Here is a 26179-nt window from a genome sequence, read left to right on the forward strand (position 1 = left end):
GACGTTCACACCTTCTTGCAGCCGAACACCCCCGCTTCCGCTTTTGATGGTATATATTCGGGTATTCTAACCTTCTCTTACCCGCTTTTTACAAACCATGGTTGGACTTTCATACCTTCTTGTAGCTGAACAACTCCACTCCTGCTTTTGATGATTTATGGTTGGACATTCGAATCTTTTCCTACCCATTTTTCAGTAATTATAGGTGGATATTCACATCTTCTTGCAGCTGAACACCTCCTCTCCCGCTAATGATCATGTAAGGTTTGATATTCGAAAATTTTCTTTCATGTTTTAAAGCAATTATTAATGGACATTCACACCTACTTGTAGCCGAACACCACCTCTCCCGCTTTTGATGATGTATGGACCGGCATTCTTACCTTTTCTAACACATTTTTCAGCAATTATGGTTGGAGAATCACACCTACTCACAGCCGAACAACTCCGCTACCGCATTTGATGGTGTATAGTCGGGATTTCTCACCCTTTTTCATCAGCTTTTTCTTTTCTTTTCTTTTCTTTTCTTTTCTTTACCTTTTCTTAACTGCTTTTTTACAAACTTTGGTCGGACGTTCACACCTTCTTGCAGCCGAACACTTACACTTCCGGTTTTGATAGTGTATATTCGGGCATACGAACCTTTTCTTACCCGCTTTTTACAAACCATGGTCGGACTTTCACACCTTCTCTTAGCTGAACAACTCCGCTCCCTCTTTTGATTGTGTACAGTCGGGTATTTTAACCTTTTCTTACCCGCTTTTTACCAACTATGATCGGACATTCACACCGTCTTACAGCGGAACACCTCTTTTGATGGTGTATGTTCGGGCATTCGAACCTTTTCTTACCCGCTTTTTACAAACCAGGGTTGGACTTTCACACCGTCTTACAGCGGAACACCTCCTCTCCCGCTTATGATCATGTACGGTTTGATATTCGAAAATTTACTTTCTTGTTTTAAAGCAATTATTGATGGACATTCAAACCTTCTTTTTGATGGTGTATAGTCGGGCTTTCGAGCCTTTTCTTCCCGGTTTTTACAAACCATGGTCGGACTTTCACACCTTCTTGTAGCCGAACAACTCCGCTCCTGCTATTGATTGTGTACAGTCGGGTATTTTAACCTTTTCTTACCCGCTTTTTACCAACTATGGTCGGACATTCACACCGTCTTACAGCGGAACACCTCTGCTCCCGCTTTTGATGGTGTATAGTCGGGCATTCGAACCTTTTCTTACCCGCTTTTTACAAACTATGGTTGGACTTTCACACCTTCTTGTAGCCGAACACATCCGCTCCCGCTATTGATTGTGTACAGTCGGGTATTCAAACCTTTTCTTACCCGCTTTTTCCAAACTATGGTCGGCTATTCACAGCTTCCTCTCCACCATACTTGTATGGTTGGATATTCACACCCACTTGCATCCGAAGACCTCTGCCCCAAATTTTTTTGATATTTAGTCGGACATTCGCACCTTACCCGCTTTTGGCAAACTATGGCCTTCTTGCAGCCAAACACCTCTGATCTCGCATTTGATGATGTAAGGTTTGGCATTCAGACCTTGCTTCACCTGCTTTTCACCAAATATAGTCGGACATTCACACCTTCTTGCAGCCGAACACTTCCGCTCCACCTTTTAGTGTTCTATCACACCTTTTTTTCACCGCATTTTATACATTATGGTCGGAAATTTTGACATCTGCCTTACATATAACGGATTAGCGGTTTAGCAGTTTTAATTTAGTTTGAGTGAAGGAATTCATTTTATAGCAAAATCCGAAATCGTGAAGAACTCATGAAAGTAAGCTTATTCTCGGATTCCTGAAACTTTAGATTTGCTATTTCTTTTACTGCAAAGTACAACGTTGGTTTTTTTGTTTAAATCTTTCAAGACATGGTAAATATGAAGGACAAAGCAGTTTTAACATAGTTTGAGTGAAGGAATTCATTTTATTGATAAAATCCCAAGAGTCTGCTGAGAAAAGAGAGTGAATGCGAAGTAGACTTTAACACGGCTCTGGGAGCGAGCCGAGTGCGGGCTAACCGGGAGAATTGCTTGAAAGAAACGCGACACCGAATGAGCGGTCAGAACAAAGCCTCAATACGGTTTTCCCGTGGTGTTTTTGTTGCTGCCTTGTCTTTTGCACAGAGTAAAAGACAAGGCAGCCATCGAATAGGGCCCGATTGTTCCTACTTGGTCAGCCGAGGAGCAAGGGGGGGGGGGGGGGGGGGGGGGGGGGGGTTGGGCAAGCGTCTCAACCAAGCAAAGCTCACCATGGGGAAGGTTGCTATGCCAACTAGCCTGATGCCCTGCTCCCGCAGTGACGGATAATCGTACTCTGGTTTCTCTTCATAACGTACAAGTCTTTCGCCTTTTACTAAAGACTTCTGTGGAGAGCAGCACTAATGAGTTGTTTCTATTTTTGGCAGGCTTTACCTTTGCGGGTGAAGCCCTTTCTGTCTGTGCAAAAGAAATCTTGTTACTGTGCAGAGTGACTTCTCTGAGTAGAGTCGCCTTACTTGTTGAGACTGTGCCGATGTTCGAAGCTGGAGTGCAAAGTTGTTGCTTGAATGGTGCTTGCTGGAGCATGCGGGAGTGCAAAGTTATACCATTTAAAAGGGCTGAAGAGTGCTAAGTGCAGCGGGTGGGCGGAGGTGCAACGTGACACTCTGGCCACCTATGGCCATAAAAAGAACACTGCTACAAGTGCGCATTGTGCCAGCAAGGGCCCTCGGACCTGAAACAGTGGACAGTTATCGCTTCTCGGCCTTTTGGCTAAGATCAAGTGTAGTATCTGTTCTTATCAGTTTAATATGTCCTCTATACGAGGACAACATATTAAATGGATTTTTAAGAATAGGAGTTGAAAAAGAAGCTTGCTCCGTTCACTCCAAGCCTCGACCCGGTACTGCAGTGCCGCTGGGAACGGTGCGCTCTCCTCTGCTCTTGTGAAAAAGCAAACAGCGGTGCAGGATGGAAGTTTCAGGGAGCCCAAGATGAAACTTTCTTTTAATCTGCTGAGAAAAGAGAGTGAATGTGAAGTGGACTTTAACACGGCTCTGGGAGCGAGCCGAGTGCGGGTTAACCGGGAGAATTGCTTGAAAGAAACGCGACACCGAATGAGTGGTCAGAACAAAGCCTCAATACGGTGTTCCCGTGGTGTTTGTGGCTGCCTTGTCTTTTGCACAGAGTAAAAGACAAGGCAGCCATCGAATAGATTGTTTCTACTTGGTCAGCCGAGGAGCGGGGGGGGGGGGGGGGGGGGGGGGGGGGCAAGCGTCTCAACCAAGCAAAGCTCACCAAGTAGGAACAATCGGGCCCTTTTCGATGGCTGCAACACCTGAAAGAGATATTGATGCGAGACCCGATCAAATGCTTTTTCAAAGTCTAAATTTAAGATGACAAGCCGGGTGTTTCTGTCTCTAGCGTAATCAATGATGTCTCGAATCAGTACGAGGCTGTCGGTGAGTTGTCTCCCTGAGATGGCACAAGCTTGGTCTGGGTGAATTACCTCCTCTAAAACAGAGGACATCCGTGTCGCTAAAACCTTGCAAAAAAGTTTACAGTCAAAGTTTAAAAGTGTGATGGGCCTCCAATTCTTTAGGTCAGTCTTATCATTTTTTTATAAAGTAGAGTCACTATTCCCACTCTAAAACTGTCAGGCAGTCGGTCGAGTTTTTCAAAATCTTTAAAAACATCTAAAATGTCTGATGATAAAAGGTCCCAATAGGTCAGATAGAATTCTGCAGGAAGCCCGTCTAAACCCGGAGCTCGACTTCTCTTAAAACCTGTTAGGCATTTTTTTAACTCTAAAGCAGTAAAATTCTGTGTCAAGTGTGCATTCTCTTTTACGGTTTTGTCAACGAATTTTAAGATTTCTGCCGATGTTTCCAAGTGCACTGGTTTCTCTTTGTACATGTTACTATAAAAGGTATGTACAGTTTCAATCATCTCTTGTGTGGATTTTGTTAAAAACCCATCTTCTCTTTTTAGATTTTGAATACACTCCTTTTTATTTTCTTAACTTTCTTTCTTTTTCACCTTCCTCAATTTCCTGCTCCCTGCTTCTTACAAAAATTCCTTTACTCTTTATTTCTGCTAAAACTGACATTTCCTTTTTGACATCTTTGATTTCTTCTTTAAAGTCTATGCCACACTGATTTAGTTTAAAGTAGCGCTGTAAGCGTTTATGTAGTCCCATCATACATCTATTCTCTTTCCTTTTTTTACGTTTACCTTGCTGTTTAAAAAAAGTCTGGGTCGTTTCCTTCACCATTTCCCACCATTGTGCATGTGTTTCGTAGAGGTCTTGAAGGGTCTGCCACTCTTTATAACATTCCCTGTACTGACTGACTATGATTTCATCCTCCAACAGGGAACAGTTGAGTTTCCACAGACCACTTCCTACCGTCACACCAGAAGGGGGTGAAAGGGTGCAGGAGAGCATAAGGTGGTCTGAAAAGAAAACAGGGGTTAATCTAACATCAGTGGGTGGGCAATCTCTAGTAAAGAAATAATCAATGCGAGAGGCTCTGGTGCCATCATGACTAAACCAGGTGAAGCCCTCCTCTCTGGGATGCATGGTTTTAAAACAGTCAGTAAGCTTAAAATCCCTGCATATGCCCTGAAGTAAAATCGAAGTCTTATCCACTTTAAAATCTACCCCTGCTCTTTTTCTATCTTTCCTGCTCAAGATACAGTTAAAATCCCCTACTACAACTAAAGGTACTTGCCCTAGCATGTAAAGCTGTATATCTTCTAAAAGGTCATACCTTTCATTTTTTCCATTGAAACCATAAATATTTAAGAGGTTAAAGTCTTGCCCCATAAAATTCAAGTGTGCTAAAAGTGCCCGTCCGTCTCTCACCACTGTGCTACCTTTCACCAGAACATGCGGATTTTTAATTAGAATGGCCACACCATCATTTTTATTTTGATTTGAGCCACTCCATATCGATAAATGGGGCCACATTTCCTCCCATTGTCTATGGTTTTTTTAAAAAGGTAGTCCACATTCTTGTATTAAAAACACATCTGATTTTATGGAGTCTAAGAAGGATAAAATACTCTGGGCTCTTGTCTTTGATTTCACACTTCTCACATTTAGTGTTGAGAAGGTGAGAACCATTAAAAGCATAAAGGAAAGTAGGTATGTCATTTTCGTTTTTCTAAGTTATCAAAACAAATTACACACAGGTTATTTCTTGGGGAAACTAGCTCTTCCTTCATTTCTTTAGGTGAAAAGTGAGTAGGGTGATCTATATTTCCTTTTCGGACTCTCGGTGTTGGCCTCTGACGCAATGTTGCATTTAACTTTGAGTCCCTGGGGGTTGATTGCAGAGCTGAAGTTAAAAAGGAGACCTCATTTGGTGAGTCGGAGGGGAAGACTCTAGGTTCTTCCACTGAAGAACTGTCTGAAAGGGACCTAACCCTTCCCCTCTTCTCTGATACCACTGGGGAATCAGAGGCTCAGATGCCGTCCTCTTCGGCTGTTGACCTTCGGGGAGGTGAGTATCTTCACTAGACTCACCTGTCTGCTCTTCCTCCTCATTTAGCGTAGCTCCACCCTCTGCCTGTGAATTCTCACAGACTTCAACACTGAGTGGTAAGGCCTCTACAGGCCCCTCCCCTTTTTGCTCCTCACTTCCAATCCAAGCTTTTGGCGGGAAGTTTGAATTTATTGGGTCAACCTCTTCACTTTGTTCACCAACTGCCACCTTTGGTCCTTCTCTTTGTTGGCTTGACTGTGGCTTTACCGTCTTTAATTTGTTGGCAAAATATTTAGGGCAATCTCTGAAGAGGTGATTTAATTCTCCACAGAGATTACATTTCCTGCCATTTGGACACTCTCCAAAAGTTTGCCCAATTTCTCTGCTCTTCCCACATAACACCTTGGTACAAGCCTCAATCAGGTGCCCATGCTCACCACACTTGCGGCATAACTTGGGCTGCCCCTGGTAGTGGATGTAACCTCGGTTTTCAAGGTGGCCAGAGTGTCGCCCACCCGCTGCACTGAGCACTCTTCAGCCCTTTTAAATGGTATAACTTTGCACTCCCGCACGCTCCAGCAAGCACCATTCAAGCAACAACTTTGCACTCCAGCTTCGAACATCGGCACAGTCGCAACAAGTAAGGCGACTCTACTCAGAGAAGTCACTCTGCACAGTAAGAAGATTTCTTTTGCACAGACAGAAAGGGCTTCACTCGCAAAGGTAAAGCCTGCCAAAAATAGAAACAACTCATTAGTGCTGCTCTCCACAGAAATCTTTAGTAAAAGGCGAAAGACTTGTACGTTATGAAGAGAAACCAGAGTACGATTATCCGTCACTGCGGGAGCAGGGCATCAGGCTAGTTGGCATAGCCACCTTCCCCATGGTGAGCTTTGCTTGGTTGAGACGCTTGCTCCCCCCCCCCCCCCCCCCCCCTTGCTCCTCGGCTGACCAACTAGGAACAATCGGGCCCTATTCGATGGCTGCCTTGTCTTTTACTCTGTGCAAAAGACAAGGCAGCAACAAAAACACCACGAGAATCCCGTATTGAGGCTTTGTTCTGATCGCTCATTCGGTGTCGCGTTTCTTTCAAGCAATTCTCCCGGTTAGCCCACACTCGGCTCGCTCCCATAGCCGTGTTAAAGTCTACTTCGCATTCACTCTCTTTTCTCAGCAGACTCTTGGGATTTTATCTATAAAATGAATTCCTTCACTCAAACTATGTTAAAACTGCTTCGTCCTTAATATTTACCATGTCTAGAAAGATTTAAACAAAAAAAACAACGTTGTACTTTGCAGTAAAAGAAAGAGCAAATCTAAAGTTTCAGGAATCCGAGAATAAGCTTACTTTCATGAGTTCTTCACGATTTCGGATTTTGCTATAAAATGAATTCCTTCACTCATACTAAATTAAAACTGCTAAACCGCTAATCTGTTATATGTAAGGCAGATGTCAAATTCACCGAAATAGGATCAAAGGGTATTCGGCCAATCGAGCTGTAGCAGCTTCGGTAAAAGAGTATAAGTTGAAGAGTTTGTGAATAAAGGTTGTGCGCACACATAGTGTGCTGTACGAAAATAGGCAGGGAGCAATGCCGGCTGGGGTATATGTTCTTGTATGTTGTCTGACTGTTTGATTTGAATGTGTTGTGTAAGTGTCCTGTTGAATGTTACATGTTTGGGCTTTGACACGCTTCACTGTGGTTGTTAACTGTGTGGTGTGTCCTGAAATGTTATATGTTTGGGCTGTGTGACATGCTTAATGCTTGTCAGTAGCTACCCACTTATTCATATATAGCAACTGACAACATAAGAAGTCCGGACATACTTTGATAGTAGTTGTAGAAGTATCCTTATTGATAATAGATCACTAATTCATAGTGATAGAACAGTAGATGAACAGGTGCTTGCACATGTCTCACGAAAATAAAATGGGTGTATGATTGCTGACGGCAGAGCAATACTGCCAAACTTATGAGTTCTTGTGGCAAACTTGATTCAGTGTCTTGACGTGTATACGCTGTTTCGCTGACTTGATTGTCACAAGATACAAAGTGTGTTTGATAAGATCCGACCATTTTATTACGGGAGGATCAGTATGTATGGATTCTGATGTGACTGATAAACCCATTCGTATCTTAAGCATAATCTAATACGTGAGACAACGCCCTGGCACACGATAAAAAAAAAAAAAGAGAGAGAGCGGTTTTGTGTCCCCACTGTCCATAATGTAGAAAAGAGAGAAAAAAGCCTTTCTGATTTGGTGTGTGTGCTCATAGTGCAGAGTGTAGAGAAAAGAAAGCCGTTTTGGTGTCACGGGTGTTGTGACTTACACACACACATTTCTAAATTGAGAAAGGAAATTATTTTAGAGGAAGCACTAGAGTTTAGATCCCACATTTGTTGATAGGCATTCATTTATTTCTTCACTTCTGATGAAGTTTCAACAATAAACAACAAACTTTGTATTATGAGAAAGAACTTCTTCAGCAATAAGCATCTCTCGACATATGACGAAATACAGATTTTGCTATAAAATTAATTCCTTCTATCAGCCTGACTTAAAACTGTTTGTCCTCCTTATTTATCCACTTCAAATCAAGTTACAACAATTAAAAAAAATTTGTAGTTTGAGAAAGAACAACTTAATCTTCAGCAATCAGTATAAAAAGAGGTGCAAATGCCAACCATACATACCTAAAAGGTGGAGCGGAAGTATTCAGCTGCAAGTAGGTGTGAATGTTCGACCATAATTTGTAAAAAGCGGGTAAGAAAAGGTTCGAATGCCCGACTATATATTAACAAAAGCGGGAGGAGAGGTCTTCGGATGAGAGTGGGTGAGAATTTCCAACCATAATCTATAAAATACGGTGAAAAAAAATATGTGAATGCCTCATAGAACACTAAAAGCGGAAGTGTTCGGCTGCAAGAAGGTGTGAATGTCCGACTATATTTGGTGAAAAGCAGGTGAAGCAAGGTCTGAATGCCCAACCTTACATCATCAAAAGCGAGATCAGAGGTGTTTGGCTGCAAGAAGGCCATAGTTTGCCAAAAGCGGGTAAGGTGCGAATGACCGACTAAATATCAACAAAAGTGGGGGTGGAGGTCTTCGGATGCAAGTGGGTGTGAATATCCCACCATACAAGTATGGTGGAGAGGAAGCTGTGAATGGCCGACCATAGTAAAAGGCGGGTGAGAGAAGGTGCGAATGTCAAACCATACATAATCAAAACAGGGAGCGGAGGTGTTCTGCTGTAAGAAGGTGTGAATGTCCAACCATAGTTGGTAAAAAGCGGGTAAGAAAAGGTTAAAATACCCGACTGTACACAATCAATAGCGGGAGGCGGAGTTGTTCGGCTACTAAAAGGTGTGAAAGTCCGACCATGGTTTGTAAAAAGCGGGTAAGAAAAGGTGCAAATGCCCGACAATGTATGATCAAAAGAGGGAGTGGAGGTTTTCGGCTGCAAGAAGGTCTGAATGTCCAACCATAATTTGAAAAAACCGGGGAAGAAAAGGCTCGAAAGCCCGACTATACACCATCAAAAGTGGGAGCGGAGGTGTTCAGCTGCAAGACGGTCTGAATGTCCATCAATAATTGCTAGAAAACATGAAATAAAATTTTCGAATATCAAACTGCACATGATCATAAGCGGGAGAGGAGGTGTTCAGCTGCAAGAAGGTGTGAATCTCTACCCATAATTACTGAAAAATGGGTAAGAAAAGGTGCGAATGCCTAACCATACATCATCAAAAGAGGGAGCGGAGGTGTTCCGCTGTAAGACGGTGTGAATGTCCGACCATAGATGGTAAAAAGCGGGTAAGAAAAGGTTAAATTACCCGACTGTACACAATCAAAAGAGGGAGCGGAGTTGTTCAGCTAAGAGAAGGTGTGAAAGTCCGACCTTGGTTTGTAAAAAGCGGGTAAGAAAAGGTTCGTATGCCCGAATATACACCATCAAAAGCGGAAGCTGAGGTGTTCGGCTGCAAGATATTGTGAACGTCCGACCAAAGTTTGTAAAAAGCAGTTAAGAAAAGGTTCGAATATCTAACCAAACATAATCAAAAGCGGGAGCAGAGCTGTTCGACTGGAAGTAGGTGTGAATGTTAGATCATAATTTGCAAAAAGCTGATGAGAAAGGGTGAGAATGCCCGACTATACACCATCAAATGCGGTAGCGGAGTTATTCGGCTGTGAGTAGGTGTGAATCTCCAACCATAATTGCTGAAAAATGTGTTAGAAAAGGTAAAAATGCCGGTCCATACATAATCAAAATCGGGAGAGGTGGTGTTCAGCTGCAAGAAGGTCTAAATGTCCATCAATAATTGCTAGAAAACATGAAAGAAAATTTTCGAAAATCAAACCACACATGATCATAAGTGGGAGAGGAGGTGTTCAGCTGCAAGATATTGTGAACGTCCGACCAAAGTTTGTAAAAAGCAGTTAAGAAAAGGTTCGAATATCTAACCAAACATAATCAAAAGCGGGAGCAGAGCTGTTCGACTGCAAGTAGGTGTGAATGTCAGATCATAATTTGCAAAAAGCTGATGAGAAAGGGTGAGAATGCCCGACTATACACCATCAAATGCAGTAGCGGAGTTGTTCGGCTGTGAGTAGGTGTGAATCTCCAACCAGAATTGCTGAAAAATGTGTTAGAAAAGGTAAGAATGCCGGTCCATACATCATCAAAAGCGAGAGAGGTGGTGTTCGGCTGCAAGTAGGTGTGAATGTCCAGCCATAATTACTCACAAACGGGTAAGAAAAGGTAGTATTGCCAGACCATATATGATCAAAACAGGGAGCGGAGGTGGTTCAGCTGCAAGAAGGTTTGAATGTCAAACTAAAGTTCAAATATATTAACAAAAGCGGGAGGAGAGGTCTTCGGATGAAAGTGGTTGAAAATTTCCAACCATAATGTATAAAATGCGGTGAAAAAAAAGGTGTGATAGAACACTAAAAGGTGGAGCGGAAGTGTTCGGCTGCAAGAAGGTGTGAATGTCCGACTATATTTGGTGAAAAGCAGGTGAAGCAAGGTCTGAATGCCCAACCTTACATCATCAAAAGCAAGATCAGAGTTGTTAGGCTGCAAGAAGGCCATAGTTTGCCAAAAGCGGGTAAGGTGCGAATGTCCGACTAAATATCAACAAAATTTGGGGCGGAGGTTTTCGGATGCAAGTGGGTGTGAATATGGTGGAGAGGAAGCTGTGAATAGCCGACCATAGTTTGGAAAAAGTGGGTAAGAAAAGGTTTGAATGCCCGAACATACACCATCAAAAGAGGGAGCGGAGGTGTTCCGCTGTACGAAGGTGTGAATGTCCGACCATACTTGGTAAAAAGCGGGTAAGAAAAGGTTAAAATACCCGACTGTACACAATCAATAGCGGGAGCGGATGTGTTCGGCTACAAGGTGTGACAGTCCAACCATGGTTTGTAAAAAGCGGGTAAGAAAAGGTGCGAATGTCCGACAATGTATGATCAAAAGAGAGAGCGGAGGTTTTCGGATACACGAAGGTTTGAATGTCCTACCAAAGTTTGTAAAAAGCGGGTAAGAAAAGGTTCGAATGCCCGACTATACACCATAAAAAGCGGGAGCGGAGGTGTTCCGCTGTAAGACGGTGTGAATGTCCGACCATAGTTGGTAAAAAGCGGGTAAGAAAAGGTTAAAATACCCGACTGTACACAATCAATAGCGGGAGCGGAGTTGTTCGGCTACAAGAAGGTGTGAAAGTCCGACCATGGTTTGTAAATAGCAGTTAAGAAAACGTTCGAATATCCAACCAAACATAATCAAAAGCGGGAGCAGAGCTGTTCGACTGCAAGTAGGTGTGAATGTCCAGCCATAATTACTCACAAACGGAGGAAGAAAAGGTAGTATTGCCAGACCATACATGATCAAAACAGGGAGCGGAGGTTCAGCTGCAAGGTGTTAATGTCTGACTATAGTTTGTAAAAAGCGGGTAAGACAAGGTGCGAATGCCCAACAATGTATGATCAAAAGAGAGAGCGGAGGTGTTCGGCTGCAAGGTCTGAATGTCCAACCATAATTTGTAAAAACCGGGTAAGAAAAGGCTCGAAAGCCCGACTATACATCATCAAAAGCGGGAGCGGAGGTGTCCAGCTGTGAGTAGGTGTGAATGTCCGACCATAATTGCTGAAAAATGTGTTAGAAAAAGGTAAGAATACTGGACCATACATCATCAAAAGCGGGAGAGTTGGTGTTCGGCTGCAAGAAGGTGTGAAAGTCCGACAATGGTTTGTAAAAAACGGGTAAAAAAAGGTTCAAATGCCCGAATATACATCATCAAAAGCGGAAGCGGAGGTGTTCGGATGCAAGAAGGTGTGAACGTCCGACCAAAGTTTGTAAAAAGCAGTGAAAAGCGAGAAAAAGCATTTCGTGAGTTCTGCATGATTTGGGATTTTGCTTATAAAATGCATTACTTCACTCAAACTATGTTAAAACTGATTTGTCCTTCATATTTACCATGTCTAGAAATATTTAAACAAAAAAACAACGTTGTACTTTGCAGTAAAAGAAAGAGCAAATCTAAAGTTTCAGGAATCCGAGTATAAGCCTGCTTTCATGAGTACTGCACGATTTCGGATTTTGCTATAAAATGAATTGCTTTGCTCAAACCAAGTTAAAACTGCTTTGTCCTTCCATATTCATCAATGTCTAGATCGACTTCAACAAAGAACAACATTGGACTTTGCAGTAGAAGAAGTTGAAATCCATCTACACATTGATAAATATGAAGGACAAAGCAGTTCCCACTTGCCCATAAGAAAATAAGCTTATTCTCGGATTCCTGATCCTTCAGTGTTGCTCTTTCTTCTACTGCAAAATACAATGTTGTTCTTTGTTGAAGTCGATCTAGACATTGATAAATATGAAGGAAAAAGCAGTTTTAACTTGGTTTGAGTGAATTAATTCATTTTATACATAAAATCCGAAATCGTGCAGAACTCATGAAAATAAGCTTATTCTCGGATTCCTAAAACTTTTGATTGGCTCTTTCTTTTACTGCAAAGTACAACGTTGTTTTTTTTGTTTAAATATATCGAGACATTGATAAATATGAAGGTAAAAGCCGTTTTAACATAGTTTGAGTGAAGGAATTGATTTTATAGATAAAATCCCAAATCATGCAGAACTCCTCAAAAGGGGCGTATGGCTTAATCACAAGTGTGGTTCTTTCTCATTCAGGGTAGTATGAGGAAGTTTATGCTTGAAATATATGTAGAAATGGGTACATATGAAGGACAAAGCAGTGTTAACTTAGTTTGAGTGAAGGAATTCATTTTATACATAAAATCCCAAATCATGCAGAACGTATGAAAAGAAGCTTATTCTCGGATTCCTGATCCTTCAGTTTTGCTCTTTCTTCTACTGCAAAATACAATGTTGTTCTTTGTTGAAGTCGATCTAGACATTGATAAATATGAAGGAAAAAGCAGTTTTAACTTGGTTTGAGTGAATGAATTCATTTTATACATAAAATCCGAAATCGTGCAGAACTCATGAAAATAAGCTTATTCTCGGATTCCTAAAACTTTTGATTTGCTCTTTCTTTTATTGCAAAGTACGTTGTTTTTTTTGTTTAAATCTATCGAGACATTGATATATATGAAGGTAAAAGCCGTTTTAACATAGTTTGAGTGAAGGAATTAATTTTATAGATAAAATCCCAAATCATGCAGAACTCCTCAAAAGGGAGGTATGGCTTAATCACAAGTGTGGCTCTTTCTCATTCAGGGTAATATGAGGAAGTTTATGCTTGAAATATATGTAGAAATGGGTACATATGAAGGAAAAAGCAGTGTTAACTTAGTTTGCGTGAAGAAATTCATTTTATACATAAAATCCGAAATCGTGCAGAACTCATGAAAATAAGCTTATTCTCGGATTCCTAAAACTTTTGATTTGCACTTTCTTTTACTGCAAAGTACAACGTTGTTTTTTGTTGAAATCTATGTAGACATTGATTACATTCACACCTACTTGCAGTCGAACACCTTCTCATCCACTTATGATCATGTGCGGTTGGGCTTTCGCACCTTTTCTTACCCATTTTTCAGTAATTATGGGTGGACATTCAGACCTTCTTGCAGCCGAAAACCTCCGCTCCTCTTTTGATCATACATTGTCGGGCATTCACACCTTGTCTTACCCGCTTTTTACAAACTTTAGTCGGACATTCAAACCTTCTTGCAGCTGAACCACCTCCGCTCCCTGTTTTGATCATATATGGTCTGGCAATAGTACCTTTTCTTACCCGTTTGTGAGTAATTATGGCTGGACATTAACACCTTCTTGCAGCCGAACACAACCTCTCCCGCTTTTGATGATATATGGTCCGGCCTTCTTACCTTTTCTATCACATTTTTCAGCAATTATGGTCGGACATTCACACCTACTCACAGACGAACACCTCCGCTCCCACATTTGATAGTGTATAGTCGGGCATTCTCACCCTTTCTCATCAGCTTTTTGCAAATTATGATCTGATATTCACACCTACTTTAAGTCGAACAGCTCTGCTCCCGCTTTTGATTATGTTTGGTTGGATATTCGAACATTTTCTTAATGCTTTTTACAAACTTTGGTCGGACGTTCACACCGTCTTGCAGCCGAACACCTCCGCTTCCGCTTTTGATGGTGTATAGTCGGGCATTCGAGCCTTTTCTTACCCACCTATTACTTACTATGGTTGGACATTCAAACCTTCTTGTAGCCGAACACATCCGCTCCTGCTTTTGATGATGTATGATTTGGCATTCGCACCTTTTCTTACCCATTTTTCAATAATTATTGGTCGGACATTCAGAACTTCTTGCACCTGAACACCTCTGCTCCCGCTTTTGATGGTGTATAGTCGGGCTTTCGAGCCTTTTCTTCCCCGATTTTTACAAATTATGGTTGGACATTCAGACCTTGCAGCCGAAAACCTCCGCTCCCTCTTTTGATCATACATTGTCGGACATTCGCCCCTTGTCTTACACGGTTTTTACAAACTTTAGTCAGACATTGACACCTTGCAGCTGAACCACCTCCATTCCCTGTTTTGATCATGTGTGGTCTGGAAATACTACATTTTCTTCCCCCGTTTGTGAGTAATTATGGCTGGACATTCACACCTACTTGCAGCCGAAAAACCACCTCTCCCGCTTTTGATGATGTATTGTCCGGCATTCTAGTCTTTTCTATCACATTTTTCAGCAATTATGATCTGACATTCACACCTACTTGCAGTCGAACAGCTCTGCTCCCGCTTTTGATTATGTTCGGTTGGATATTCAAACCTTTTCTTAACTGCTTTTTAAAAACTTTGGTCGTACGTTCACACCTTCTTGCAGCCGAACACCCCCGCTTCCGCTTTTGATGGTATATATTCGGGTATTCGAACCTTCTCTTACCCGCTTTTTACAAACTATGGTTGGACTTTCATACCTTCTTGTAGCTGAACAACTCCACTCCTGCTTTTGATGATTTATGGTTGGACATTCGCATCTTTTCCTACCCATTTTTCAGTAATTATAGGTGGATATTCACATCTTCTTGCAGCTCAACACCTCCTCCCCCGCTAATGATCATGTAAGGTTTGATATTCGAAAATTTTCTTTCATGTTTTAAAGCAATTATTAATGGACATTCACACCTACTTGCAGCCGAACACCACCTCTCCCGCTTTTGATGATGTATGGACCGGCATTCTTACCTTTTCTAACACATTTTTCAGCAATTATAGTTGGAGAATCACACCTACTCACAGCCGAACAACTCCGCTACCGCATTTGATGGTGTATAGTCGGGATTTCTCACCCTTTCTCATCAGCTTTTTGCAAATTATTCTCTGACATTCACACCTACTTGCAGTCGAACAGCTCTGCTCCCGCTTTTGATTATGTTTGGTTAGATATTCGAACCTTTTCTTAACTGCTTTTTTACAAACTTTGGTCGGACGTTCACACCTTCTTGCAGCCGAACACCTACACTTCCGGTTTTGATAGTGTATATTCGGGCATACGAACCTTTTCTTACCCGCTTTTTACAAACCATGGTCGGACTTTCACACCTTTTAGTAGCCGAACAACTCCGCTCCCGCTATTGATTGTGTACAGTCGGGTATTTTAACCTTTTCTTACCCGCTTTTTACCAACTATGGTCGGACATTCACACCTTCGTACAGCGGAAAACCTCCGCTCCCTCTTTTGATGGTGTATGTTCGGGTATTCAAACCTTTTCTTACCCGCTTTTTCCAAACTATGGTCGGCTATTCACAGCTTCCTCTCCACAATACTTGTTTGGTTGGATATTCACACCCACTTGCATCCGAAGACCTCTGCCCCAAATTTTTTTGATATTTAGTCGGACATTCGCACCTTACCCACTTTTGGCAAACTATGGCCTTCTTGCAGCCAAACACCTCTGATCTCGCATTTGATGATGTAAGGTTTGGCATTCAGACCTTGCTTCACCTGCTTTTCACCAAATATAGTCGGACATTCACACCTTCTTGCAGCCGAACACTTCCGCTCCACCTTTTAGTGTTCTATCACACCTTTTTTTCACCCCATTTTATACATTATGGTCGGAAATTTTCAACCACTCTCATCCGAAGACCTCTCCTCCCGCTTTCTTTAATATATTTGAACTTTAGTCGGACATTCAAACCTTCTTGCAGCTGAACCACCTCCGCTCCCTGTTTTAATCATATATGGTCTGGATATACTACCTTTTCTTACCCGTTTGTGAGTAATTATGGCTGGACATTCACACCTACTTGCAGCCGAACACAACCCCTCTCGCTTTTGATGATGTATGGACCGGCATTTTTACCTTTTCTAACACATTTTTCAGCAATTATGGTCGGAGATTCACACCTACTCACAGCCGAACACAACCCCTCTCGCTTTTGATGATGTATGGACCGGCATTTTTACCTTTTCTAACACATTTTTCAGCAATTATGGTCGGAGATTCACACCTACTCACAGCCGAACAACTCCGCTCCCGCATTTGATGATATATAGTCGGGCATTCTCACCCTTTCTCATCACCTTTTTGCAAATTATGATCTGACATTCACACCTACTTGCAGTCGAACAGCTCTGCTCCCGCTTTTGATTATGTTTGGTTGGATATTCGAACCTTTTCTTAACTTCTTTTTACATATTTTGGTTGGACGTTCACACCTTCTTGTAGCCGAACACTTCCACTCCTGCTTTTGATGATGTATGGTTGGGCATTCACACCTTTTTTTTGCCCATTTTTCAGGAATTATGGGTGGACATTCACACCTTGCAGCTGAACACCTCCTATCCCACTTATGATCATGTGCGGTTTGATTTTCGAAAAGTTTCTTTCATGTTTTCTAGCAATTATTGATGGACATGTAGACCTTCTTGCAGCTGAACACCACCTCTCCCGATTTTGATGATGTATGGACCGGCATTTTTACCTTTTCTAACACATTTTTCAGCAATTATGGTTGGAGATTCACACCTACTCACAGCCAAACAACTCCGCTACCGCATTTGATGGTGTATAGTCGGGCATTCTCACCCTTTCTCATCAGCTTTTTGCAAATTATGATCTGACATTCACACCTACTTCCAGTCGAACAGCTCTGCTCCCGCTTTTGATTATGTTTGGTTAGATATTCGAACCTTTTCTTAACTGCTTTTTACAAACTTTGGTTGGACGTTCACACCTTCTTGTAGCCGAACACATGCACTCCTGCTTTTGATGATGTATGGTTGGGCATTCGCACCTTTTTTTTTACCCATTTTTCAGGTATTATTGGTGGACATTCACACCTTCTTGCAGCTGAACACCACCTCTCCCGATTTTGATTATGTATGGACCGGCATTTTTACCTTTTCTAACACATTTTTCAGCAATTATGGTTGGAGATTCACACCTACTCACAGCCAAACAACTCCGCTACCGCATTTGATGGTGTATAGTCGGGCATTCTCACCCTTTCTCATCAGCTTTTTGCAAATTATGATCTGACATTCACACCTACTTCCAGTCGAACAGCTCTGCTCCCGCTTTTGATTATGTTTGGTTAGATATTCGAACCTTTTCTTAACTGCTTTTTACAAACTTTGGTTGGACGTTCACACCTTCTTGTAGCCGAACACATGCACTCCTTCTTTTGATGATGTATGGTTGGGCATTCGCACCTTTTTTTTTACCCATTTTTCAGGTATTATGGGTGGACATTCACACCTTCTTGCAGCTGAACACCACCTCTCCCGATTTTGATTATGTATGGACCGGCATTTTTACCTTTTCTAACACATTTTTCAGCAATTAAGGTTGGAGATTCACACCTACTCACAGCCGAACAACTCCGCTACCGCATTTGATGGTGTATAGTCGGGCATTCTCACCCTTTCTCATCAGCTTTTTGCAAATTATGATCTGACATTCACACCTACTTGCAGTCGAACAGCTCTGCTCCCGCTTTTGATTATGTTTGGTTAGATATTCTAACCTTTTCTTAACTGCTTTTTACAAACTTTGGTCGGACGTTCACAATATCTTGCAGCCGAACACCTCCGCTTCCACTTTTGATGGTGTATATTCGGGCATACGAACCTTTTCTTACCCGCTTTTTACAAACCAAGGTCGGACTTTCACACCTTCTCTTAGCTGAACAACTCCGCTCCCTCTTTTGATTGTGTACAGTCGGGTAATTTAACCTTTTCTTACCCGATTTTTACCATCTATGGTCGGACATTCACACCGTCTTACAGCGGAACACCTCCGCTCCCTCTTTTGATGATGTATGGTTAGGCATTCGCACCTTTTCTTACCCATTTTTCAGTAATTATGGGTAGACATTCACACCTTCTTGCAGCTGAACACCTCCTCTCCCGCTTATGATCATGTGCAGTTTGATATTCGAAAATTTTCTTTCATGTTTTCTAGCAATTATTGATGGACATTCAGACCGTCTTGCAGCTGAACACCTCCGCTCCCACTTTTGATGGTGTATAGTCGGGCTTTCGAGCCTTTTCTTCCCCGGTTTTTACAAATTATGGTTGGACATTCAGACCTTCTTGCAGCCGAAAACCTCCACTCCCTCTTTTGATCATACATTGTCGGGCATTCGCACCTTTTCTTACCTGCTTTTTACAAACCATGGTCGGACTTTCACACCTTTTAGTAGCCGAACAACTCCGCTCCCGCTATTGATTGTGTACAGTCGGGTATTTTAACCTTTTCTTACCTGCTTTTTACCAACTATGGTTGGACATTCACACCTTCTTACAGCAGAACACCTCCGCTCCCTGTTTTGATTATGTATGGTTTGACATTCGCACCTTCTCTCACCCGCCTTTTACTATGGTCGGCCATTCACAGCTTCCTCTCCACCATACTTGTATGGTGGGATATTCACACCCACTTGCATCCGAAGACCTCCGCCCCCACTTTTGTTGATATTTAGTCGGTCATTCGCACCTTACCCGCTTTTGGCAAACTATGGCCTTCTTGCAGCCAAACACCTCTGATCTCGCTTTTGATGATGTAAGGTTGGGCATTCAGACCTTGCTTCACCTGCTTTTCACCAAATATAGTCGGACATTCACACCTTCTTGCAGCCGAACACTTCCGCTTTTAGTGTTCTATGAGGCATTCACATATTTTTTTTCACCGTATTTTATAGATTATGGTTGGAAATTCTCACCCACTCTCATCCGAAGACCTCTCCTCCCGCTTTTGTTAATATATAGTCGGGCATTCGAACCTTTTCTTACCCGCTTTTTACAAATTATGGTCGAACATTCACACCTACTTGCAGCTGAATACTTCCGCTCCACCTTTTAGGTATGTATGGTTGGCATTTGCACCTCTTTTTATACTGATTGCTGAAGATTAAGTTGTTCTTTCTCAAACTACAATTTTTTTTTAATTGTTGAAACTTGATTTGAAGTGGATAAATAAGGAGGACAAACAGTTTTAAGTCAGGCTGATAGAAGGAATTAATTTTATAGCAAAATCTGTATTTCGTCATATGTCGAGAGATGCTTATTGCTGAAGAAGTTCTTTCTCATTCTACAAAGTACAACGTTGTTTATCGTTGAAACTTGATTAGACATGAATAAATATGAAGGACAAAGCAGTCTTAACTTGGTTTGAGTTAATGAATTCGTTTTATAGGAGAATCCAAATTCGTGCATAACTCATAAAATAGAGCTTATTTTCGTATTCCTGAAGAATGAGTCTGGTTCTTTCTCATAATACAAAGTTTCTTGTTTATTGTTGAAACTTCATCAGAAGTGAAGAAATAAATGAATGCCTATCAACAAATGTGGGATCTAAACTCTAGTGCTTCCTCTAAAATAATTTCCTTTCTCAATTTAGAAATGTGTGTGTGTAAGTCACAACACCCGTGACACCAAAACGGCTTTCTTTTCTCTACACTCTGCACTATGAGCACACACACCAAATCAGAAAGGCTTTTTTCTCTCTTTTCTACATTATGGACTGTGGGGACACAAAACCGCTCTCTCTTTTTTTTTTTGATTGTGTGCCAGGGCGTTGTCTCACATATTAGATTATGCTTAAGATACGAATGGGTTTATCAGTCACATCAGAATCCATACATACTGATCCTCCCGTAATAAAATGGTCGGATCTTATCAAACACACTTTGTTTCTTGTGACAATCAAGTCAGCGAAACAGCGTATACACGTCAAGACACTGAATCAAGTTTGCCACAAGAACTCATAAGTTTGGCAGTATTGCTCTGCCGTCAGCAATCATACACCCATTTTATTTTCGTGAGACGTGCAGGCACCTGTTCATCTACTGTTCTATCACTATGAATTAGTTTATCTATTATCAATAAGGATACTTCTACAACTACTATCAAAGTATGTCCAGACTTCTTATGTTGTCAGTTGCTATATATGAATAAGTGGGTAGCTACTGACAAGCATTAAGCATGTCACACAGCCCAAACATATAACATTTCAGGACACACCACACAGTTAACAACCACAGTGAAGTGTCAAAGCCCAAACATTCAACAGGACACTTACACAACACATTCGAATCAAACAGTCAGACAACATACAAGAACATATACCCCAGCCGGCATTGCTCCCTGCCTATTTTCTTACAGCTCACTATGTGTGCGCACACCTTTATTCACAAACTCTTCAACTTATACTCTTTTACCGAAGCTGCTACAGCTCGATTGGCCGAATACCCTTAGATCCTATTTCGGTGAATTTGACATCTGCCTTACATGTAACAGATTAGCGGTTTAGCAGTTTTAATTTAGTTTGAGTGAAGAAATTCATTTTATAGCAAAATCTGAAATCGTGAAGCACTCATGAAAGTAAGCTTATTCTCGGATTCCTGAAACTTTAGATTTGCTCTTTCTTTTACTGCAAAGTACAACGTTGTTTTTTTTGTTTAAATCTTTCTAGACATGGTAAATATGAACGACAAAGCAGTTTTAACATAGTTTGAGTGAAGGAATTCATTTTATAGATAAAATCCCAAGAGTCTGCAGAGAAAAGAGAGTGAATGCGAAGTAGACTTTAACTAGGCTATGGGAGCGAGCCGAGTGTCGGCTAACCGGGAGAATTGCTTGAAAGAAACGCGACACCGAATGAACGGTCAGAACAAAGCCTCAATACGGGATTCTCGTGGTGTTTTTGTTGCTGCCTTGTCTTTTGCATAGAGTAAAAGACAAGACAGCCATCGAATAGGGCCCGATTGTTCCTACTTGGTCAGCCGAGGAGCAAGGGGGGGGGGGGGGGGGGGGGGGGGGGGGGGGGGGGGGCAAGCGTCTCAACCAAGCAAAGCTCACCATGGGGACGGTGGCTATACCAACTAGCCTGATGCCCTGCTCCCGCAGTGACGGATAATCGTACTCTGGTTTCTCTTCATAACATACAAGTCTTTCGCCTTTTACTAAAGACTTCCGTGGAGAGCAGCACTAATGACTTGTTTCTATTATTGGCAGGCTTTACCTTTGCGGGTGAAGCCCTTTCTGTCTGTGCAAAAGAAATCTTGCTACTTTGCAGAGTGACTTCTCTGAGTAGAGTCGCCTTACTTGTTGCGACTGTGCCGATGTTCGAAGCTGGAGTGCAAAGTTGTTGCTTGAATGGTGCTTGCTGGAGCATGCGGGAGTGCAAAGTTATACCATTTAAAAGGGCTGAAGAGTGCTCAGTGCAGCGGGTGGGCGGAGGTGCAACGTGACACTCTGGCCACCTATGGCCATAAAAAGAACACTGCTACAAGTGCGCATTGTGCCAGCAAGGGCCCTCGGACCTGAAACAGTGGACAGTTATCGCTTCTCGGCCTTTTGGCTAAGATCAAGTGTAGTATCTGTTCTTATCAGTTTAATATGTCCTCTATACGAGGACAACATATTAAATGGATTTTTAAGAATAGGAGTTGAAAAAGAAGCTTGCTCCGTTCACTCCAAGCCTCGACCCGGTACTGCAGTGCCGCTGGGAACGGTGCGCTCTCCTCTGCTCTTGTGAAAAAGCAAACAGCGGTGCAGGATGGAAGTTTCAGGGAGCCCAAGATGAAACTTTCTTTTAATCTGCTGAGAAAAGAGAGTGAATGCGAAGTGGACTTTAACACGGCTCTGGGAGCGAGCCGAGTGCGGGCTAACCGGGAGAATTGCTTGAAAGAAACGCGACACCGAATGAGTGGTCAGAACAAAGCCTCAATACGGTGTTCCCGTGGTGTTTGTGGCTGCCTTGTCTTTTGCACAGAGAAAAAGACAAGGCAGCCATCGAATGGATTGTTTCTACTTGGTCAGCCGAGGAGCAGGGGGGGGGGGGGGGGCAAGCGTCTCAACCAAGCAAAGCTCACCAAGTAGGAACAATCGGGCCCTTTTCGATGGCTGCAACACCTGAAAGAGATATTGATGCGAGACCCGATCAAATGCTTTTTCAAAGTCTAAATTTAAGATGACAAGCCGGGTGTTTCTGTCTCTAGCGTAATCAATGATGTCTCGAATCAGTACGAGGCTGTCGGTGAGTTGTCTCCCTGAGATGGCACAAGCTTGGTCTGGGTGAATTACCTCCTCTAAAACAGAGGACATCCGTGTCGCTAAAACCTTGCTAAAAAGTTTACAGTCAAAGTTTAAAAGTGTGATGGGCCTCCAATTCTTTAGGTCAGTCTCATCATTTTTTTTATAAAGTAGAGTCACTATTCCCACTCTAAAACTGTCAGGCAGTCGGTCGAGTTTTTCAAAATCTTTAAAAACATCTAAAATGTCTGATGATAAAAGGTCCCAATAGGTCAGATAGAATTCTGCAGGAAGCCCGTCTAAACCCGGAGCTCGACTTCTCTTAAAACCTGTTAGGCATTTTTTTAACTCTAAAGCAGTAAAATTCTGTGTCAAGTGTGCATTCTCTTTTACGGTTTTGTCAACGAATTTTGAGATTTCTGCCGATGTTTCCAAGTGCACTGGTTTCTCTTTGTACATGATACTATAAAAGGTATGTACAGTTTCAATCATCTCTTGTGTGGATTTTGTTAAAAACCCATCTTCTCTTTTTAGATTTTGAATACACTCCTTTTTATTTATAACTTTCTTTCTTTTTCACCTTCCTCAATTTCCTGCTCCCTGCTTCTTACAAAAATTCCTTTACTCTTTATTTCTGCTAAAACTGACATTTCCTTTTTGACATCTTTGATTTCTTCTTTAAAGTCTATGCCACACTGATTTAGTTTAAAGTAGCGCTGTAAGCGTTTATGTAGTCCCATCATACATCTATTCTCTTTCCTTTTTTTACGTTTACCTTGCTGTTTAAAAAAAGTCTGGGTCGTTTCCTTCACCATTTCCCACCATTGTGCATGTGTTTCGTAGAGGTCTTGAAGGGTCTGCCACTCTTTATAACATTCCCTGTACTGACTGACTATGATTTCATCCTCCAACAGGGAACAGTTGAGTTTCCACAGACCACTTCCTACCGTCACACCAGAAGGGGGTGAAAGAGTGCAGGAGAGCACAAGGTGGTCTGAAAAGAAAACAGGGGTTAATCTAACATCAGTGGGTGGGCAATCTCTAGTAAAGAAATAATCAATGCGAGAGGCTCTGGTGCCATCATGACTAAACCAGGTGAAGCCCTCCTCTCTGGGATGCATGGTTTTAAAACAGTCAGTAAGCTTAAAATCCCTGCATATGCCCTGAAGTAAAATCGAAGTCTTATCCACTTTAAAATCTACCCCTGCTCTTTTTCTATCTTTCCTGCTCAAGATACAGTTAAAATCCCCTCCTACAACTAAAGGTACTTGCCCTAGCATGTAAAGCTGTATATCTTCTAAAAGGTCATACCTTTCATTTTTTGCATTGAAACCATAAATATTTAAGAGGTTAAAGTCTTGCCCCATAAAATTCAAGTGTGCTAAAAGTGCCCGTCCGTCTCTCACCACTGTGCTACCTTTCACCAGAACATGCGGATTTTTAATTAGAATGGCCACACCATCATTTTTATTTTGATTTGAGCCACTCCATATCGATAAATGGGGCCACATTTCCTCCCATTGTCTATGGTTTTTTAAAAAAGGTAGTCCACATTCTTGTATTAAAAACACATCTGATTTTATGGAGTCTAAGAAGGATAAAATACTCTGGGCTCTTGTCTTTGATTTCACACTTCTCACATTTAGTGTTGAGAAGGTGAGAACCATTAAAAGCATAAAGGAAAGTAGGTATGTCATTTTCGTTTTTCTAAGTTATCAAAACAAATTACACACAGGTTATTTCTTGGGAAACTAGCTCTTCCTTCATTTCTTTAGGTGAAAAGTGAGTAGGGTGATCTATATTTCCTTTTCGGACTCTCGGTGTTGGCCTCTGACGCAATGTTGCATTTAACTTTGAGTCCCTGGGGGTTGATTGCAGAGCTGAAGTTAAAAAGGAGACCTCATTTGGTGAGTCGGAGGGGAAGACTCTAGGTTCTTCCACTGAAGAACTGTCTGAAAGGGACCTAACCCTTCCCCTCTTCTCTGATACCACTGGGGAATCAGAGGCTCAGATGCCGTCCTCTTCGGCTGTTGACCTTCTGGGAGGTGAGTATCTTCACTAGACTCACCTGTCTGCTCTTCCTCCTCATTTAGCGTAGCTCCACCCTCTGCCTGTGAATTCTCACAGACTTCAACACTGAGTGGTGAGGCCTCTACAGGCCCCTCCCCTTTTTGCTCCTCACTTCCAATCCAAGCTTTTGGCGGGAAGTTTGAATTTATTGGGTCAACCTCTTCACTTTGTTCACCAACTGCCACCTTTGGTCCTTCTCTTTGTTGGCTTGACTGTGGCTTTACCGTCTTTAATTTGTTGGCAAAAGATTTAGGGCAATCTCTGAAGAGGTGATTTAATTCTCCACAGAGATTACATTTCCTGCCATTTGGACACTCTCCAAAAGTTTGCCCAATTTCTCTGCTCTTCCCACATAACACCTTGGTACAAGCCTCAACCAGGTGCCCATGCTCACCACACTTGCGGCAGAACTTGGGCTGCCCCTGGTAGTGGATGTAACCTCCGTTTTCAAGGTGGCCAGAGTGTCGCCCACCCGCTGCACTGAGCACTCTTCAGCCCTTTTAAATGGTATAACTTTGCACTCCCGCACGCTCCAGCAAGCACCATTCAAGCAACAACTTTGCACTCCAGCTTCGAACATCGGCACAGTCGCAACAAGTAAGGCGACTCTACTCAGAGAAGTCACTCTGCATAGTAAGAAGATTTCTTTTGCACAGACAGAAAGGGCTTCACCCGCAAAGGTAAAGCCTGCCAAAAATAGAAACAACTCATTAGTGCTGCTCTCCACAGAAATCTTTAGTAAAAGGCGAAAGACTTGTACGTTATGAAGAGAAACCAGAGTACGATTATCCGTCACTGCGGGAGCAGGGCATCAGGCTAGTTGGCATAGCCACCTTCCCCATGGTGAGCTTTGCTTGGTTGAGACGCTTGCTCCCCCCCCCCCCTTGCTCCTCGGCTGACTAACTAGGAACAATCGGGCCCTATTCGATGGCTGCCTTGTCTTTTACTCTGTGCAATAGACAAGGCAGCAACAAAAACACCACGAGAATCCCGTATTGAGGCTTTGTTCTGACCGCTCATTCGGTGTCGCGTTTCTTTCAAGCAATTCTCCCGGTTAGCCCACACTCGGCTCGCTCCCATAGCCGTGTTAAAGTCTACTTCGCATTCACTCTCTTTTCTCAGCAGACTCTTGGGATTTTATCTATAAAATGAATTCCTTCACTCAAACTATGTGAAAACTGCTTTGTCCTTAATATTTACCATGTCTAGAAAGATTTAAACAAAAAAAACAACGTTGTACTTTGCAGTAAAAGAAAGAGCAAATCTAAAGTTTCAGGAATCCGAGAATAAGCTTACTTTCATGAGTTCTTCACGATTTCGGATTTTGCTATAAAATGAATTCCTTCACTCAAACTAAATTAAAACTGCTAAACCGCTAATCTGTTATATGTAAGGCAGATGTCAAATTCACCGAAATAGGATCAAAGGGTATTCGGCCAATCGAGCTGTAGCAGCTTCGGTAAAAGAGTATAAGTTGAAGAGTTTGTGAATAAAGGTGTGCGCACACATAGTGTGCTGTACAAAAATAGTTAGGGAGCAATGCCGGCTGGGGTATATGTTCTTGTATGTTGTCTGACTGTTTGATTTGAATGTGTTGTGTAAGT

At 42.2% G+C, this 26179-nt stretch overlaps 6 non-coding genes across 6 annotated transcripts; 4 read left to right on the forward strand and 2 right to left on the reverse strand.

The window, feature by feature from the left end:
- Positions 1-2338: 2338 nt before the first annotated feature.
- LOC140285804 (U5 spliceosomal RNA) lies at positions 2339-2452 on the forward strand. Its single transcript, XR_011910753.1, has one exon. It is a non-coding gene; the product is annotated as a U5 spliceosomal RNA (small nuclear RNA).
- Positions 2453-2760: 308 nt separating this feature from the next.
- Positions 2761-2944, forward strand: LOC140285795 (U2 spliceosomal RNA). Its single transcript, XR_011910746.1, has one exon. It is a non-coding gene; the product is annotated as a U2 spliceosomal RNA (small nuclear RNA).
- A 3261-nt stretch (positions 2945-6205) lies between these two features.
- LOC140285817 (U5 spliceosomal RNA) lies at positions 6206-6320 on the reverse strand. The gene has a single exon (XR_011910765.1). It is a non-coding gene; the product is annotated as a U5 spliceosomal RNA (small nuclear RNA).
- A 15069-nt stretch (positions 6321-21389) lies between these two features.
- LOC140285823 (U5 spliceosomal RNA) lies at positions 21390-21503 on the forward strand. The gene has a single exon (XR_011910770.1). It is a non-coding gene; the product is annotated as a U5 spliceosomal RNA (small nuclear RNA).
- Positions 21504-21811: 308 nt separating this feature from the next.
- On the forward strand, positions 21812-21995 carry LOC140285796 (U2 spliceosomal RNA). Its single transcript, XR_011910747.1, has one exon. It is a non-coding gene; the product is annotated as a U2 spliceosomal RNA (small nuclear RNA).
- A 3249-nt stretch (positions 21996-25244) lies between these two features.
- On the reverse strand, positions 25245-25358 carry LOC140285809 (U5 spliceosomal RNA). Its single transcript, XR_011910758.1, has one exon. It is a non-coding gene; the product is annotated as a U5 spliceosomal RNA (small nuclear RNA).
- Between the last annotated feature and the right edge of the window lie 821 nt (positions 25359-26179).

The sequence above is a fragment of the Leuresthes tenuis genome, unplaced genomic scaffold (genome assembly GCF_036924035.1).
Source record: "Leuresthes tenuis unplaced genomic scaffold, fLeuTen1.0.hap1 SCAF_57, whole genome shotgun sequence".
NCBI lineage: Eukaryota > Metazoa > Chordata > Actinopteri > Atheriniformes > Atherinopsidae > Leuresthes > Leuresthes tenuis.